The following is a 14,611-nucleotide window of genomic DNA, read 5'->3' as shown; positions in this document are numbered from 1 at the left end:
GAATTAGATTGGAATTTTATCATCCACATGAATGGTAAATGTAGACAACCCAACATCACTTGGTTTGGTGAAGTTTGTTTGGATGTTTTGGGGACAAGCAAACCCACTTTTTGCGATCCTATGGATATTAATTGTTCAGATGTTGAAATTAATTCGGTGACAAAACCAAGAACAATGATTTTCTGACGCCCGGCCATATGCCCCCTTGGCATAACCGTAGATCATTTTCCTTGGGATATGAAGAAACATAGATGATGGGAGCGTCTGTCAGATTGGGGGGAGGGTGTTCCGATTATCACGACTCCAAAGCCAAATGGTTATTAACTATACATAAACCATGATTATCCCTTACGTGGATAAAGGATTGGAGCTGCACGATCCAATCCTTAAAGATTCTACACAAATGGAGTGGAGAGGCCATGTGTCATCATCAAAAAAATTTGAAGCAGGCCGGTCACTTCGAAGTTATTTTTACCCAAACGTGTATTTAATATTTATTAAGAAGATGACAAGGAAAAAAGTGGAGCTGACCAGGATTTTATTTTTTGTGCACTTTTTTCCTTTTACCACACCCCACCAACATTGTTTTCTTCTTCAAGCCTATTCTCATCTCTTCTATAAATAACCCCCACACCACATCTCCTTCGTACATTCTCACAACCTTCTCTCTTCTTCTTTAATTCTTTCAATCACCATGGCCTTAACATTGCGTTCTTCTTCTTCTTTTATCAATTCTAACTACATTAAAAATCAGAAAACCTCCAATGACTTCCCCACCTCCGTTTCCTTCCCTCAACTCAAGCCCATTTATTGCTTGCAAGCTAAGAATTTAATCCCCCGAGTGCAAATTTTGTGTGAAATGACTCTATTTTCTGATGAGAGGATAGAGGAGAAAGAGGAGAGGCTTCATGGGCTCTCAGGGAAGTTGAAGACGGGTTCAAGGGTGCCTGTGTTTATTATGTTGCCCCTCGACACTGTATCTTTAGGGGGGAATTTGAATAGGCCACGATCGTTGAATGCGAGCTTGATGGCCTTGAAGAGTGCAGGGGTGGAAGGGGTGATGGTTGATGCTTGGTGGGGATTGGTAGAGAAAGATGGACCATTGAATTATAATTGGGACGGGTATGCAGAGCTTCTTCAAATGGTGCAAAAGCATGGATTGAAGCTTCAAGTAGTTATGTCATTTCATCAGTGTGGAGGAAACGTTGGAGACTCTTGCAGGTATGAAAGGGGTTAACATATATATTTTTATGCATATTTTATGTAATTTTCATCATAGATCACTACTTTTTTTCTAAGTCTATTCAATCTTTTCTGGATAAATTTTGAAAATGTCAACTTGGTCGTACTTATTTTTATATTTAAATATTGAATGGTGGTTCTTAAATATTGGGGTCAGCGAGCATGAAATATCCATGGTTTGAATTGAACCGGTATTTTTTTGTTTATTTTATGCAATTTTCATCATAGTCCACTTCCTTTTCTTTTTTATTTAATTTAAAATAATTCTCTATTTTGGTAATGAAATTTGCAAAAGTAATCTTCGTTATCGTTTATAATTTACGCCCAATCCCTATTTTTCTCTTTTAATGAACAGGTTCTTCACTGTCGTGTATAGGCAACATGAATCCCACTTCACCATTTAACTCATCTATTTCATAATCATATATTCAGTCAAGACATGTATGTTTATATATCTTTTCTTACTAAATCAATCCATACTATCGGGTGTTTTAGAAGATTTGACTAATTTTTATTATTGAAATGTAATCAGCATCCCTCTACCTCCATGGGTACTCGAAGAAATCAGCAAGAACCCTGATCTTGTCTATACAGATAGATCAGGCAGGAGAAACCCCGAATACATTTCCTTGGGTTGTGATTCATTACCTGTGTTACAAGGAAGAACACCAATCCAAGTCTACTCCGATTATATGCGGAGTTTCCGTGATAGGTTCAAGGATTATCTTGGAGATGTGATTGTGGTAAGGGTTGATCCATCAATAATGTTAGATTTCTTGATCTTATTAATGAGGAATACTAACATCTCACGCTCTCAAATACATGGCCCCCATTGATTTTATTATATTTAAAACTGTCTTTGTTAATTCAAATGTGTTCGTATTCAGTCTAAGTTCATCAACTTTAAACCCTATGCTCAAAATATTGTGTGTGTGGAGCTCATCGATAACCACTTTTTAGTTTTTTATTTATTTGTTAATATTGTAATCATGATATTAATAGAAATTTTGAAATTAAAATTGCAGGAAGTTCAAGTGGGTATGGGGCCATGTGGGGAGTTGAGGTATCCATCTTATCCAGAAAGCAATGGTACATGGAGATTCCCTGGTATTGGTGAATTCCAGTGCTATGACAAGGTACTTACTATATACATAAATCTCTCACCATAAAATAATTAATTAACTTTTAAGAAAAAAAAACACAATGATTTTTCAAGTGCTTTGCCACTATGGGCGGATTTACATTGGGGGTTGCAGGGCACTTGTCCCACAAGAATTTTCTAAGTGGATGGAATAATGAGCTATTGCGACAAATTTTAGTGACGGATAAAAAAATCTGTCACTATTGCCTGGCAATTTTTTATCCACATTTAATTGCCCCCACAATTATTATTTCTTTCACCCTTAATCATCCCACAATTTTTTTTCACGTGCGAGTATGTTGCACTTGTTTGCTTCTTGTTGTGAAAATATAGATGGTCCACCCAAAAACATTGAAGTTTATTCTTCCTAGATATATTCATGTGTTCTGAGTTCTGAACAATGCAATTGATGAGCCTTCACTTTTTGGAGCCCAAAAAATGAGGACTAATTAATAACCACACATCTAACAAGATCCTTGTTAGCAATCACCCATTTAATTCTTGAAAATTTATGAATTTTTCAATTTTTTTTAATGAAATTATTATTCTCCTGGTTATTGAATTATTTTGAATAATTCACGAATTTTAAGTTCGAAAAAAATAAAACACATTTTCTACGAATTTTTATAAAAATCGGTGGAAAAAAATGCTATTGTAACTTGTTGCATGTTGCAAAGAGTAAATTTGTAAGTAGTGACATGTAACACAAGTCGACTTTGAAGTGGACATGTTCCAAAATTTTGGAAGAAGCCACAATTTTACTTGACAAAGTCCTTTTTATCTTTAAGAAAATAATGACATGACTCTCTATATTTATTTGAGATTACACCTTAATTTTTCAAAATGATGATTTGTTCTTTGATTTTGGTCTTCTTTTAAAAATCAATGAAACAATAATCTCAATAACCTCATTATCACCACTATCATTATTACCATCACCAATTTCATCATCACCACCACCATTATATGGCCGGATTCTTGGTTTTCGATATTTTAAAATGAAACGGATGATACACATATGAAACATATGCCGCATATTTTTCATTTATCGAAATTTAAATCAGATTTTTGTAATCCAAAATCGAATAAAATTCAAATTTTTCACGAATCGAATTTTTGCCGTATTTTGAATTGTTAACAAGGAACAACATATCTAATAAGGGAAATATTTTGGTCAATAAATTCTTTATTTTTAAGTTTTTTTTTTGAACATTTGTTCAATATTGAGTGTGGGTCCCATCTCACCCAAACCCAATACCCCTTTACATATAAAATAAATTTTATACATTTATTATTACTATTATTATTAAGGTCTTAAAACTCGATCGGCCGTGTCCATTTTTAACTGCAGCAAATTTTGCCTACGCAACAACTTTGACTCGGACCAGAACTGGTTTATATAGATTATTTTATAACACTAATGCTGGAGTGACATTGGATTTACTGTGATTTTTACATTTCTTAGGCCAGGTCAACCAGTATTTTTTTTAAGAATTTAAATGTTCATGTTCGATATACAATTTAGAACAGAAAAAAAATATATAATTATTTTATTTGTACCGATCAAGATGGATTGGATCAATCGGTACAAACTGGACTCCATGAATACCGATCCAATCCAAAAATGCAATCCATAAAACCATTTATGGAAGGTGTTTGATTAAATTTTGAACAAGCTCTATGTCTCTATCACAGTACATGAGAGCTTCTCTAGAAGCATCAGCCATAGCAATAGAAAAGAAAGATTGGGGAAGAAGTGCACCACATGATTCCGGTCAGTACAATCAATTCCCTGAGGACACCAGTTTTTTCCGAAGGGATGGAACATGGAACACGGAATACGGTCAATTCTTCCTACAATGGTACTCTGAAAAGCTACTGGAACACGGTGACCAAATACTAGCAGCAGCTGATACAATATTCCGGGACACTGGTGCAAAATTATCCGCAAAGGTGGCGGGGATTCACTGGCATTATGGGACGAGGTCCCACGCAGCAGAACTAACAGCCGGGTACTACAATACCCGATATCGGGATGGATACTTACCCATAGCCCGCATGTTGGGCAAGTGGGGTGCCGTGTTGAACTTCACTTGCATGGAAATGAGAGATGGGGAACAACCCGCAAGTGCAAATTGCTCACCCGAAGGGTTAGTAAAGCAAGTTAAGATGGCTACTAAGGCTGTTGGACAGAGCTAGCAGGAGAGAATGCGTTAGAGAGATACGATGAGAGAGCCTTTGCACAAGTTTTGGCGACAAGTAGGTCGGATTCGGGTACTGGATTGAGTGCATTCACTTATTTGAGAATGAATAAGAGGTTGTTTGAAGGGGAGAATTGGAGGAATTTGGTGGCATTTGTGAAGAACATGTCAGAAGGTGGGCGGCATGTTGGATTATCCGAGTATGATTCTAGTGGGTCAGATCTGTATGTCGGGTTTGTTGGTAAGCGAACTCTTAGCACTAAGGAGGCTGCACTTGTGTAAAGAGTGTGTGCATGCACGTGTGTCTCATGATGGAACATACTATGTGTCAGCAATATACATATCACTTCAACTAGCAAAAGTTACCCAAACAGCCATAGAAAAATCTTTCTCATTCTGTCTTGGATATCACAACTAGCATGGAATCTTTCTCTGCTAAACTTATTTTCTATTTGGCATTGGATAGCCCAGCTGGCCTAGAATCCCTCTCATTTTATATTACTTTCTACATTCATTATAATCTAGATAATTCTTTGTGTACTATAATACCAATCAGCTCCTAAATATGAGCCATACATTAAGATATATTTATACTATATATATTGGTGCCTCTCATGAAGAAGTTGTAAGTGAAAAAGCTTGATAAAATACAATTCTTGCGTTACAACAGAATATTGTTTATCTTCTTTGTATTGGTTGTTTATATTAACTTTACATGGTATCAGAGCACAACGATTCAATGGCTAGATCATCATCTTCCCCTGCAACCAACAATCAAACCTTACTCAGCTTTAACCTTTCTCATTTTCTTCCTATCAAACTCACTGAGTCTAACTATCTATTGTGGAGATCACAATTCATTCCTCTTCTCAAGAGCTATGATCTCTATGGACTCATAATTGGCACGACTCCAACTCCACCCGCATTTGTCATTAAGAACAACGTATCTGTCATCAATCCCGAATTTGTAACATGGCAGCAACAACACCAGGTCTTAATGAGCTGGCTTATCTCCTCTTTGACTGAACTTGTTCACATAAAAATCGTTGGCCTCTCAACTTCTCATGATGTTTGGATCGCTCTTGAACGATCTTATGCGAGTCACTCCAAGGCGCGTATCATGCAACTACATCTTCAGCTTCAAAATATTAAGCGTGGCTCCCCCTCAATTTCAGAGTATTTGCTTAAAATCAAAGGGCTTTCTGATCAACTGGCTATTGTTGGCAAACAAGTCAGTGAAAAGAATCTTATCCTCCATACTATAAGCAACCTTGGTCTTGATTATGGGGCCTTTGTTACATTTAACACAACTTGCAGCGATCATGTCTCATTTTGATCTTCATGGAATGCTTTTGAGTCAAGAAATTAAAAATAATGGTTTATTTTCTACTTTCTTTGATCTATTGACTTAAACCATTGATCGTATAACCACGATATTTCGTGAACAAGTTGCAAATTTATTACGTAGTAACTTTAACAATTGCTATCAAAACGGGACGGTTCGTAGGGAGAACGTGTTGATTGAAAAGAACAATGACCGATGTCGTTTTTGCGAAAGCTCAACAACTCCAACTATGATTTATGGAAATCATGTGTGGAGTCATATATGATGGGTCACAAGCTTGGGGATGTGACGTGTAGATACAACACAGTGCAACTAGAAGACCCTACGTCGAAGACAAAGTGGAATGCCAAGGCAGGTCAAGCTCTTTATGCACTGAACGAATCCATAGATGATGATATGCTAGTTCGTATCTCTAATGTGTAGACACCAAAAGAGGCATGGGAGATTTTTGCAGGTCTATTCTTGAAGAAAAACACACATCACCTTCAACTTTTAGAAAAAGAGATTGGAAGCCTAGAACAAGGAAAATTTTAGGTAGTAAAGTATTTCCTTCACATGAAAATTGCTTATGGGAGTTGTCCTTATTAGATCCAGATAATAAAATCTCAAATGCCAAGATGAGGAGATTCTTGATCAACGTTTTGCGATCAGAGTACATGGCGGCTATTGTCGGGTAAGCGACACAACCTTTTGTGGATGAGTTAGAATATTTTCTCATTATCTACGAGATGGTGCTCGTCAAAATCGATACCTTGGAACTGAAGATAAGGAAGAAGTCATGTTCTCCAAAGATTCTAAAAGTAAATAGCAAGGCAAATTTGAATCGAATCGTAGCGAAGACGGATCAAAAACGGAGAAAATACCAACGTCAATGGAAAGAATGACAAAAAGACATAAGATAAGCAAACTAAGAAGTCATGCTATCGTTGTGGAAAGCTAGGACACTTTGCATGTGATTGCAGGTTAAAACTAATTCTTGCAGAAAGTAACTTAGCCACTGAAGATTAGCAATATGTAGAAGCTATTAAGTGATGGGGAGCTAGTGATGAAGAAGACTAGGATTTACAAGTAAACTACGCATCAACTATTGAAAAGTAAAATATATCCACAACAACCATTGATATAATCGAGGAGCATGCATTCATAGTTGTGGTAGAAGATCAACATGATGAAATTAATTTGGCCTAAAAAAAGTGCACATCTAAGTAGAATGCAACAATTGATTATGTGAAAGATAGGATCATGGACTCGGATTGTTCAAACCACATTACGGGTGATGAGAATATATTCAGAACCATGCATCCATATGATGAAAATCGAGTGGTTGTGACAGCTACTAACTTACAACATTCGGTAAAACACGAGGGTGATACAAAAATCGCAACGAGAATTGGCGAGGACTACTTACTATGTGGAGTCTATCATGTTCCTCACATGACGAAAAATATTTTATATGTTCCACAAATAATTGGGACAAGATGGTACATTTTATTTGGGCCTCAAAAGGTGCAGATATTTGAGAATTGTAAAGTACATGGCCTACCTATGATGAAAGGAATGCGAGCAAAGTATATGTATGTAACGTCAGTAGAAGAAGCATACATTGAGAAGACCAGAAAAAATGAGACATTGGATATTTTGCATGTGTAGCTAGGGCATACAGGCTACAGAAAGCTCCATGAGATGGCGAAACGTGAACTCGTCAGAAAACCTCCAAAACTAGACTTTCGTAAAAATACACTATGTACAAGATGGTTATTTGGCAAAACGCATCGACTACCCTTTAAAGAGTCAAAGTCTCAATCAAAAAAACCTCTACAGCTAGTGCACACAGATGTCTTTAGCAAGGTGAAGTACTTGTTGATAAATGGTAAATACTACATGATCATTTTTATTGATGACTTCTCAAGGTATGTTTGGGTGTATATCTTGAAAGAAAAATTTGAAGTATTCGAGAAGTTCAAAGAATTTCATGCAAAAGCAGAGACATTGGTCAAGCACAACATCCATTGTATATGATCCAATAATGATGGGGAATATACTTCAGAGGAGTTCAACAAGTACTTGAAAGAGCACAAAATTAGAAGACAACTTATTTGTGTAAACACGTCACAATTGAATGAAATAGCTGAACAGATGAACTGACATTTGGATAACATGTATCGATGCATGTAGCACTCTAAAAATGTGCGACTATTTTTTTGGGGTAAGTGTATAGAAATAATGGCGTATGTGATCAACCGACTACCGCAACCACGACTCGAGTTTATTTCTCCATACACAAAAAACTACTTGTAAAGAAGCCAACAGTAAAACATCTTCATGTTTTCAAGCGTGTTAGCTATATTTTTCTCACAGAAAATCCACAGACAAAACTAGATAAAAATGTGTTGAGGTGCCTCTTTGTGGGTTACGATTCTAAAAGAAAAGGTTGGAGGTGTTGTGATCCATTGACAGGGAAATCTATATCTCACAAGGCATAATATTTTATGAAGCATCGCTACGGTGGTCAAACAACAATGTTATGTTACTAGATTCCTTAAAGTTTGAAGATGAAGTGCAAATTCATTTTAATAAAGAAAAATCAAAGTAGAGAGGAGATTGATTAGTCTAGATCTAGATCAGAGATTCTAGGAAAATTGGAATCAATTCACCAAAGAACATGACATTGAAATCGTGGTGAAAAATACAGAATCAAAGCCTAGGAGTTATTTGCGTATAAGAAAATCAAACCTCAAATACACAAATAATTGTATACACCCCATTTTTGCATCTGCCTAATTCGACAACTCGTTACCCGGTTGTTGTGGATTCCTAATGATGATCATAAAGAACTTGAAGGCTTATAAGTACTGTTCTTGATTCCTTCCATTTTTAGTTTCTTTTCATCCCCTACTCGTCACAACTCGACATAGAAATTTACGCACGCTTAGGATCGCTACATCTTACGCTCGACTTAGCAAGCACATACGCTTAGGTTCGATATACAATTCAATAACTTAGAGACTTCGCTACGCTAAAAAATATGACTTTGAGATTAGAAATAATCACATAGGGACTGAAAGAAACCTCACGCTAAAATTTGTAAAAATCACTAAAATGATGAAAATACCCCTCATAAATTTTAAACCTCCAAAAAATCTCGAAAGTACTTCTATCGCACTCAGAATGTGATTTCGAGTCTAACGGGACCCAAATCGACGAAAACAGATAAATTCAAGAAAAATCATCAAAATTCAACAAAATGACGAAAATACCCATCATAAATGTCAGACCTCCAAAAAATCTCGAATGCACCTCCATTGCACTCAGAATATGATTTCAAGTCTAACGGGACCCAAATCGATGAAAATAGAAAAATTTAGGAAAAATCATAAAAATGATCAAAATACCTCTCAATATCCAACTCTAACAAAGAAACCCTGATCATAAGGAAAATAAAATTCAAATCAAAAATTAAACTTTAAATCAAAAGCCAATTTAAAATTCAAATCTAATCGAAATTCAAATTAAAATGTAAAATCAAATTGAAAATTATAATTAAAAGCACAAAATCAAATTAAAAAATAATAATAAACCAATAAACCAATAAATCCTAATCAAAATCCAACAAATTTGAAATCCAAAATCAAACTTAATCAATCAAACCAAATTGAAATTAAATCTTAATTAAACCATTAAAATTTAAAATCAAATATAAATTTAAACTTAAAACATCAAATTAAAATTCAAATCAAAATGTCTACTCGAATAAAAAATTTAATCGAAATCAACCAATCGAAATTCAATTCAAAATCGGATTAAAAATAAATTCAAAATTCAAAACCCAAAACAAAACTTATCAACCAATCACAACTCAATGACAGTAGGCTATCGTAGAGCGGAGGACCCTGATATATTGGCACAGTAGAGGGTGGGGTGGTTTGTTGATCTGGTCGAGGTTGCTCGGGAAGTTCGGGGTTCGACCCAGATACTTGGTGCTGAGCGGCTTGTAAAAAGTTGGTACTACTCAAAACGGCCATCAACATTTGTTCTTGTCTTTTCGTTGTTTCTATTAACTTTGCTATCATCACATTAGCTTCGGCCAATTTATTTGTCGTAGGTTGTGGGTCCTCTGAGTTACTCATAGTTGATGAAAATGATCAAAGAAAGTATGGAGGCTTCTCAGGGTGTTTGGCCACCTGTGGGTAAAGAAGACCAAGCGTTACTATCTTACTTAGCAAAAAGAAAAATGCATGATGTTTTATTAAGTTCGGTAATTATTAGGGATGGTACACAAAAGGGAAATTTAGTTAGGTGAACTTGAAAATGTAGTTTGTCAGCGCGGAGCTAGATCGTTTGAGAAAAAAGAATTACATCAGCACGAAGCTGGCATCAACATGGAGCCGGCATCAACACGGGGTCGGGAAAATATTTTGAAAACGTAATTATATTAGCACGAAGCTAGCATCGACACGGGGTCGGTAAAATGTTTTGAAAATGGAATTATCTCAACGCGGAGTTGGCATCGACACGAAGTCGGCATCAACACGGAGTTGGCATCAGCGCGGAGCTGGCATCGACACGGAGTCGAAAAAATATTTTTGAAAAAGTCGTTTCATCAGGACGGAGCTGGCATTGACAGGGAGTCAGGAGAACATTTTGGAAAAGTCATTTTATCAGCACGGAGCTGGCATCGACATTGAGGGAGTCGGAGAAAGTAATTTCATCAGTACGAAGCTGGCATCAACACGGAGTCGGAAAAACATTTTGAAAAAGTAATTTTCTCAACACGGAGCTGGCATCGACATAGAATCCAGAGAACATTTTGAAACGAAATTACATCAGCACGGAGCTGGCATCGACATGGAGTCGAAAAAACATTTTTGAAAAAGTAGTTTCCTCAACACGGAGCTGGCATGGACACGGAGTAGGGAAAATATTTTGAAAAAGTAGTTCCCTCAACATGGAGCTGGCATCGACACGGAGTCGGTAAGATATTTTGAAACGAAATTACATCAGCACGGAGCTGGCATCGACAGGAGTCGGAAAAACATTTTGTAAAGAAATTTCATCAGCACGGAGCTGGCATCGACCCAGAGTCAGTAAAATATTTTGAAAAGGTAATTTCATCAACACGGAGCTGGCATCGACACGAAGTCGAGAAAATATTTTGAAAGGGTAATTTCATTAGCACGGAGCTGGCATCGACACGGAGTCGGAAAAACATTTTGAAAAAGTAATTTCATCAGCATGGAACTGACATCGACACGGAGTCAGAAAATATTTTGAAAAGTTAATTTCATCAGCACGGAGCTGGTATCGACACAGAGTCGGTAAGATGTTTTGAAAAGAAATTTCATCAGTACGGAGTTGGTATCGACACGGAGTCGGTAAGATATTTTGAAAAAAAAATTCATCAGCATGGAACTGGCATCGACACGGAGTCGGTAGAACATTTTGGAAATGTAGTTTCATCAGCGCGGAGCTGGCATCGACACGGAGTCGAAAAATACTTTGAAATAGTAGTTTTCTGAGATAAATCAAGTTAAAATAACCCATCTTTTTGGTAGCCTCCAATTCAGTTCTCTGAAATCAACACCGGCCAAGCAGATCTCCAAGGAAGAGGCAGCGCACAATGGCCCTCTTAAATCACCTCATTTCCTTGAATAGACATAGTCTATCCCCCTCGTATTAACAGGGTAAGATCTTTCTAGCACGATCAAGAACTGCAATTGGTGCTCTTTTTTTATTTTTATTTTTTCTTTTGAGAAAGTTGCATGCATTTGAATTGATTGATCGATTGTTATCTTTCTTAGATTATGAACTTGATTCGAAATTGGAATATGGATCTTGTTTGTAGTGGATCTAGGTCGTGGACCGAGTTAGAATGCATATGGATCTGGGTCGAGGACCCAATTGACATGGATCTGGGTCGAGGACCCAATTGACATGGATCTGGGTTGTGGACCTAATTGGAATGGACCTGGGTCATGGGCCCAGTTTGATTGGATCTGGGTCGTTAACCTAATTTGATTGGATCTGGATCTGGGTCAAGGGCCCAGTTGACATGGATCTCGGGTCGTGGACCCAGTTTGAATGGATTTGAGTCGTGGACCCATTTGACATGGATCTATATCTGGGTCATAGATCCAATTAAAATGGATATCGGGTCCACGACCCAATTTGATTGGATCAAGGTCGTGGACCCAGTTGAAATGGATCTAGGTCGTGGGCCCAGTTGAAACGGATTTTGGGTCGGGTCCAATTGAATTGGACCTAGGTCGGAAACCCAGTTTGAATGGATCTGGGTCATGGACCCAGTTAGAATGGACCTGGGTCGTGGACCCAATTTGATTGGATATGGGTCATTGACCCATTTTGAAGTGAATACTCAGTGAAGGATGACAATGGGTTTGATTATGACCGAGATCGATAGTGAGCCACGTTGGGCAAAATTCATTTTGAACGGGATCGATTCTAAGTGGTAGGCCCTGAGTTTTACGGTAAAGTGAGTCATTCAACTATTTTCAAGCTTTAAAACTAAAAATAAAAAAAACTCCAAGAAGAAAAGTTGTCAGGACTGACATAAGGAACAAAATGAGTAAAAAAAAATTTTCTTTTTTTGGGGTCCGTTTTTCAAGTACGGACCTAACATTTTTTTTGCTGGTCCGTGCTTCAAATACGGACCAAAACCTTAAAATTTTTTTTTTTTACACTGGTCCGTGCTTCATGCACGGACCTAAGAAAATTTGCCAAGTCCATTTTCCAAGCACAAACTTAACCATTTTCTTGAGTCTGTGCTTCAAACACGGACCAGAACCTTTTCTAGCTCTCCAAACTTGCTTTATTTTTGGTCCTCATCCCATTTTAACCCAGAATTTCTGGATTTTGAGGCACATAGCCTCTGTTTTTCGGCTTGGGCCACAAAATTGTTCTTTTTTTTTTATGATGCAAATGATAGAAAAAAGATTTCCCCCCTTTACCTAGGGGGACATACAAAAGAGAATAAAGCGAAAATGTTCTAAAGTTTATACAACTTGCCTTTATGGGCTTTAAAAAAAATAAAAATAAAATTATAACATACACACGTGGGATGGATATGAAGTTAAATTTTGAAAACCTTAGTGTCCTTTGTCTATTAATTACGCTTCGATGCATGCGGTTTGTAGGTAATTTTTCAGCTACCCATTCTTCAAACATCGATGTACACCGAAGTGTGCATGTCTTAGGTTGGTGAATGGGGTGGATGTTCTCCTCCCTGCCACCCAAAATAGCAATCTCGGGGGCTAGAGAGTACCGACATCCAGGGTTAGAAATTTAACGAGGAGGGGGGGTGGCTTATGCATAGGGCTATGAATCGCATGTGCATGTGCGTGCATGTTTTTTGCAAAACGTATCCATCCTTACATACCTTGTTCCACAAAATAAAACATATATACAAAGTATGAAATAAGTAAATATTACAAGCATTCTCCAATGAAAAAAAAAAAAGACATGAAAAATGTTAGAAGGTAAGCACAAATACGAAAATGAAAACACATTTTTTTGTTTTGTTTTAGAAACAATGACCGAATCGACACCAAATTTCTAAAGAAAACTACTATAAATACTGTAGAGGTCAATTTTGTGATCTACATCGAGATATGTGCCTCCCTGTTTTGTCGAACTTGATTCCCACCCTTGACTTGTGGACCTTGAACCACAATAACTCTGACACTCAAGTTAAAAAAATAGAAGAATAAAGCCTCTCTTCAAACAGTAAATTGCGTATCTTTTCCATGATTTTATGCCCTTATTTATAGATTTCTGGGATGATTCTCCCTTTTAACAAGTTTCCTTACTCATCTTTATCTCTAATTGCATCTTTCCTTGATTTTCTCTCCTTTTTTCGGTTCTACTCTTGATGGGGTGACTTGATTTATTATGGAATCCCACAAATTTAGGAATCTACAACAATCATTGGAATTGCAAATGCCTGCCGATCCTATGGCTTACGTCACCTTCCTACCATTTTAACGTTCCTTATATGGGTTCGGACAACATATTCTCCCGTGCTTCTGCCACGTGTCCTTCACGCCGAGGATGATGAATTTTCCCACCACAAATATCCTAACAAATTAGGGTCAACTTGATTGATGATAACTATATATTGATTAACAATAACTCCTTCTAAACCAATATCTCATTAGGTTCTACAAACCATAACAACTATCAAGGATTCTGTTTTCGATGAGGATCAAATTTGATAACCCATTGGACCAGTCTTTTTATGGTATTAATTGAAAAAGATTCTCGATTACATGGCATGTTTTGAGGTGTTGGTTCTCTCTAGGTTTATACTTTATACAATCAAGACTACAATAATTGAAAACTCAACCCTATGATGACAGTCCAAGAAATATTGGGTCCCTGATCTGATCCAAACCCGATCCATTGACATACGTACTTGATGTGGATTAAGGAATATTGGATCGTATCCGACCCAGTCCGATCAATATACCATTTCATGAGTCATGACTTAGAGAGGAGGGTTGAATATATCATCATCTCATTGTGGACAAATTAGTCATATTGATAAGGTGACCGTTTAAGGGATTGAAGAAAACCTTTAGGTTTTATGAGATTGAAAATTCAAAAGGAATGTAAGAGCGTAAGTGGGAAAAGGTAGAGCTGAATATTTTTGTTTTTTTTTTTAGACTT

The 14,611-nt window shown here is 36.9% G+C and overlaps 1 pseudogene across 1 annotated transcript; it reads left to right on the top strand.

The window, feature by feature from the left end:
• Positions 1-625: 625 nt before the first annotated feature.
• On the top strand, positions 626-5,256 carry LOC147391403 (beta-amylase 3, chloroplastic-like; annotated as a pseudogene). Its single transcript, XR_015182549.1, has 4 exons — positions 626-1,221; positions 1,775-1,985; positions 2,268-2,378; positions 4,079-5,256. The product of XR_015182549.1 is annotated as a beta-amylase 3, chloroplastic-like (transcript).
• Positions 5,257-14,611: the final 9,355 nt, after the last annotated feature.

This window comes from Akebia trifoliata, chromosome 11, assembly GCF_017979445.1.
Source record: "Akebia trifoliata isolate Shusen 1 chromosome 11, ASM1797944v1, whole genome shotgun sequence".
Lineage (NCBI taxonomy): Eukaryota > Viridiplantae > Streptophyta > Magnoliopsida > Ranunculales > Lardizabalaceae > Akebia > Akebia trifoliata.
Note: the sequence above shows the minus strand (reverse complement) of the source record. Positions and strands in the feature narration are given on the sequence as shown.